The 4,999-nt window shown below is 33.0% G+C and overlaps 1 pseudogene; it reads left to right on the top strand.

The window, feature by feature from the left end:
* The first annotated feature begins 3,569 nt into the window (after nt 1-3,569).
* LOC130870941 (olfactory receptor 5K1-like) lies at nt 3,570-4,582 on the top strand (annotated as a pseudogene).
* Nucleotides 4,583-4,999: the final 417 nt, after the last annotated feature.

Below are 4,999 nucleotides of genomic sequence, written 5' to 3'. Positions count from 1 at the left end.
TCCCCCTTTCTCATCTATAAGGTTCAGTGTGGGTGGATTTATGTTGAGGTCTTTGATCCATTTGGACTTGAGTTTTGTGCATGTTGATAGATACGGGTCTATGTTCATTCTTCTACATGTTGATATCCAGTTATGCCAGAACCATTTGTTAAATATGCTTTGTTTTTCCCATTTGATATTTTTGCTTCTTTGTCAATAACTTTAAATCTTTGAAGAAAGAAATTGAAGAAGACACCAGAAAGTGGAAAGATCTCCCATGGTCTTGGGTAGGCAGAATTAGCATAGTAAAATTGGCAGTCTTTCCAAAAGCAACCTACAGATTCAATGCAATGCCCATCAAAATCCCAGCAAAATTCTTCATAGACATCAAAAGAACAGTACTCAACTTCATATGGGAAAGCAAAAAATCCAGGATAGCCAAACCAATCCTGTACAATAAAAGAACTTCTGGAGGTATCACAATCCCTGATTTCAAACTCTACTACAGAGCTACAGTACTAAAAACAGTCTGGTATTGGCATAAGAGCAGATGTGAGGACCAATGGAACTGAATAGAAGACCCAGATATTGATCCACACACCTTCGAACTTCCTATTATTTGACAAAGAAATATAAATAAAATATTTAAAAAGCAGTATATAGCATTTATTTCTGTGTTACAAATGAGAAGATGCAATCAAATCACATAGTAAAATTAATAAAATATTTTAATCTACTAAACCTTCTATTTTCCTCTCCAAGTAAGAATTCTTTCTACAATGGAAATGTTCCCTTTCCCCCATACTGAGAAATGGTCCCATATTTAAAAGCACTTGCTGTTCTTTGTAAGGGCCTGGGTTAAATATCAAGCATGGACATGGTGGTTAATTTCAGTCTGTAACTCCAGTTGTATGAGATCTGGTGTCCTGGCCTCTGTGTGTTTCAGGTACTTAAGTGGTGCATAAACATACGTGCTGGCAAAACACCCATACAATTAAAATAAAAGATTTTACTTTTAAAAAGTAACTTCTGGAAAATAATTAAGTATTCTTTATTATGATTTCTTGAATAAAACCCAATAAAGGCTAAAGAATTAGTTATAATGGGCACAGAAACCTCTACAGACTCATACTGAGTTGAAGTGAAGCTTATCGGGAGAACAGAGCAGGGAGAAAGTTGTAAGTAGAATAGGTCCCATAAAATATATATAAATGCACAAATCCAGGGGTACATTTTTGCACTATGCACACATTTTAATATAAACAGTGGTCAGGAGGGAATTATAAAATGTCAGATTAGTATAAATCTCTGGGTAGACTTTCTGAAAACCCTTTGTTTGAATCTCATTGTTTCACAGGACATTTGTAGGTGCGTTTAAGGGGTTTATACATTTAGTAGTTAATATCTCAAGGTACTCTGGTGTCAGCACTGGGAAATTCCTTTGGGACTTGATGGAAAACTTTTTAACTTTGCAGTTTAATGGGCACAATTATTAACACTGACTTGTAGGCCACCGCTGGGATTTTCATTCTTTTAAAGGCAAACACTTTAGAGAGTGATAAATATATATTCATGAGTTCTGATATTTGCATCATAAAGCAAAGACTGTACTGACAAAAATCTTCTCAGTAAAATCAGGTAAGAGAGGTATTCTAACTTATTTTTACTTAAACTTTTGCCATCAAGTACATTAATTACTATTTCTGTTCTTTCTAAATTTAAGCTTCTTTCTGATTTTCTGAGTAATCAAATGTTATGTGGAAATAGACTAAAATTTCATGCAAGAATATGACTTTCTGAAAGGATGGGATTTCAGAAAATACACATAGTATCACAAAATAGCCTGTTTTGTAATGTAAACATATACATTGTAAGTTATTTCTATTTTATCTAATGCTATACATTGCACTTAGTTACTAGAGAAAAGGAATTTTCACCACATTTTAAAATGATCTGTTTATAGAAATGCAAATGTATTAAGATCATCAAATTAAGATAATAAAATTTGATAGTATGCCCTAATGCACCTCTGTTAAATAGGAAATGAACTAGCATTCCAAAATTTGTTTAAAGTTTAAAAGGATTTCTATCCAAGCATTAAGACATGTTTAAGAAGCAAACTTATTTATTAAAGTTTATCTACTATAGTATAATTTAGAGAATCATAATATTCTAAAGAATCATTAACATAAATGAGCATTCTTGTTTCAGAAGGGAAGATTTTGAACACTGTTTTTCTTAACCTGTTCTTTTTTATTAAATTATCTCTGTCTTAAAAACTTTCCTATAAAACTCATTTTGTCCATATTCTTTCCCCTCCCACAAGCCTTCCCAATTCCTTTATTGTAAGAGCAAGATGTGGTAGATAACACCAAGGAAAGAGCATCATCAATAATTTTTGTTTTACTTTTTAGTTTTTCAAGACAAGGATACTCTGTATCACCTTGGCTATTCTAGAACTAGCTCCATAGATCAGTCTGGCTTTCAACTCACAGAGAACAGCCTCCTGAGTGTTGGAATTAAAGGCATAGACCACCACAACCCAACTCAACATTTGTCGTATGGGTAATTCTATTAGCAAAGGAAAACATTCAATTGGAACCAGTACTAGGATAGAGAAAATTAGAGCACTTGATCAAGGTTATCGGATAAAGAGTGGGTTAGAATTAAATCTTCTTTTGCTCCATCACACATTATCATTTCTCACAGATGTCTGTAGCAATAAGCCACACAATGCTTATAGTATAATTAAAAAATCATTGAAGCACTTATGAGAGAAATAAATAAGGATTGTCTAATTATGTATAAGAAATTGTGGATATTGTTGTGAATGATAATATGTTCCACTATTCAGAATATGACATTGTTGTGGTCTAGGAAATTAAGTTAAAATTTTATTAATAACTTTGAATATAAAATGTCTCTTACAAATAAGAAGAAGGATTTAGATAGTTGGAAAAATCAATATGAATAAATCCACAGAAAAAGTCAACATTTGTAAAAGTTTTTGTGACAAGGAAAAGAGAAGAGAGACAATAATATAAATTTATTTTATCTTAAGCAACCCGAGTGTTTTTATTGCAGGTGAATCCCTCTCCATGTCCTTAATGCTCTTCAGGCAACCTCTTATATATAAATTTAATACATCTGTGACACATTTTTTCAAATTATCATTGCTCTGGGAGAGAGGTGAAAATAATTTTGTCATAATTGTAAGAAAATTGATTTTAAAATTTTTGGAGGAAGGGGAACATCGAAAAAATAAAACAAATTATTTGAGGATACTGAGCCAAATTTTGGCAACCTAAATTTTCTTTATGTCTTTACATTTTGCAAAAAGGTAACCCTTTCCAATTTGAGTTTTCACCCTAGTACCAAAAACTCTTATGAACTTTGTAATTTACAACTGTCCATTAAATATGACAATGTTTTAAGAGAAAAGAAAATAACCATGCAAAATACATGAGCTTCATTCCAAAGACAGTGGGTGATATTTGAAGAAGAAATGCTCCTATGAGTTATACAAAGCAAAGTGAGAATGATAAATTCACAGTTTCAATCTTACATCTTTCTCTCTTATGATCATAAAGATGACTGAGAACAACTACTCCTTGACAACAGAATTCATCCTGGTGGGATTCTCAGATCACCAAGATCTAAAGACCCTTCTATTCCTGGTGTTCTCTACCATCTATCTGGTCACCATGGTTGGGAATCTTGGGCTCAGTGGTCTTGATTTACATGGAACGCCGTCTTCACACACCCAAGTACATCTTTCTGGGTAACCTGGCTCTCATGGATTCCTGCTGCTCCTCTGCTATCACTCCCAAGATGCTACAGAACTTCTTCTCGGTGGACAGAAAGATGTCTTTGTATGAATGCATGGCAACGTTCTACTTTCTCTGTTTTGCTGAAACTACAGACTGCTTCCTCTTGGCAGCAATGGCATATGACCGCTATGTGGCAATATGCAACCCTCTGCAGTACCACACTATGATGTCCAAGAAGCTCTGTCTTCAGATGACCACAGGAGCCTACATAGCAGGATACCTGCATTCCATGATTCATATAGGATTCTTATTCAGGTTATCTTTCTGTGGGTCTCATGTAATCAAGCACTTCTTTTGTGATGTCCTTCCCTTATATAGACTTTCATGTATTGACCCTTACATCAATGAATTGATGATACTTATCTTTTCTGGTTCAATTCAAAGTTTTATCATTAATGTAGTCCTGATATCTTATTTCTACATCCATTTTACTATATTCATAAAAGTCCAAAGAGGGAAGAAGCAAAGCCTTATCTACGTGTGCTTCCCACTTTCTATCTGTGTCAGTATTCTATGATTCTCTTCTCTACATGTATATTCGACTAAGTTTAGTTAATGAAGAGTATAAAGATATACCTGTCGCTATTTTTGATACTCTAGTAATTCCTTTATTAAACCCCTTTATTTACAGTCTTAGAAATAAGGAAGTAATGAATGTGTTGAAAAGAACAAGAGAAAACTGTAGTGCTCTGAAAACAGCTCCTAAGAAAATTAACTTAAACTTTATATGGATCTCTGAATTCTTTAAAAAGCAGAAGACTCCAACTTTGTAACTAAATATTAACAATAAAATGATGGCACAATTTATTTAAAGTAGTTCAGAAGGAACAGGTTTACTAAAGTTTACTTCAAAATCTTAGAAACTGAATGTGTTAGAAGTTGTAAAAGCAGTTACTCAGTTCTTGACAATTCCTATTAGTGCTAAGAATACAAGTAAGCATGTTAAATGCAGTTATATTTAATAATTAATAATACTTTTGATCCAAAATCATACTTTTAAATCTCAAAGACATTTCAAACATTTCACTTGTCTTTTCTGTTAAGTCTTTTCTTAAAAATACCATTGTTGAAAGCAAATTGTATGCTTGTGAATTAATGAATAGCAAGTCTATGTCATATCCAGTAGACAGTTTCATGACTCTTCTCCTATCATCTGGCTCTTACATTCTTTTAACTCCTTTTTTTGTAAT

This window comes from Chionomys nivalis, chromosome 3 (assembly GCF_950005125.1).
Source record: "Chionomys nivalis chromosome 3, mChiNiv1.1, whole genome shotgun sequence".
In the NCBI taxonomy this organism is placed as follows: domain Eukaryota; kingdom Metazoa; phylum Chordata; class Mammalia; order Rodentia; family Cricetidae; genus Chionomys; species Chionomys nivalis.
Note: the sequence above shows the minus strand (reverse complement) of the source record. Positions and strands in the feature narration are given on the sequence as shown.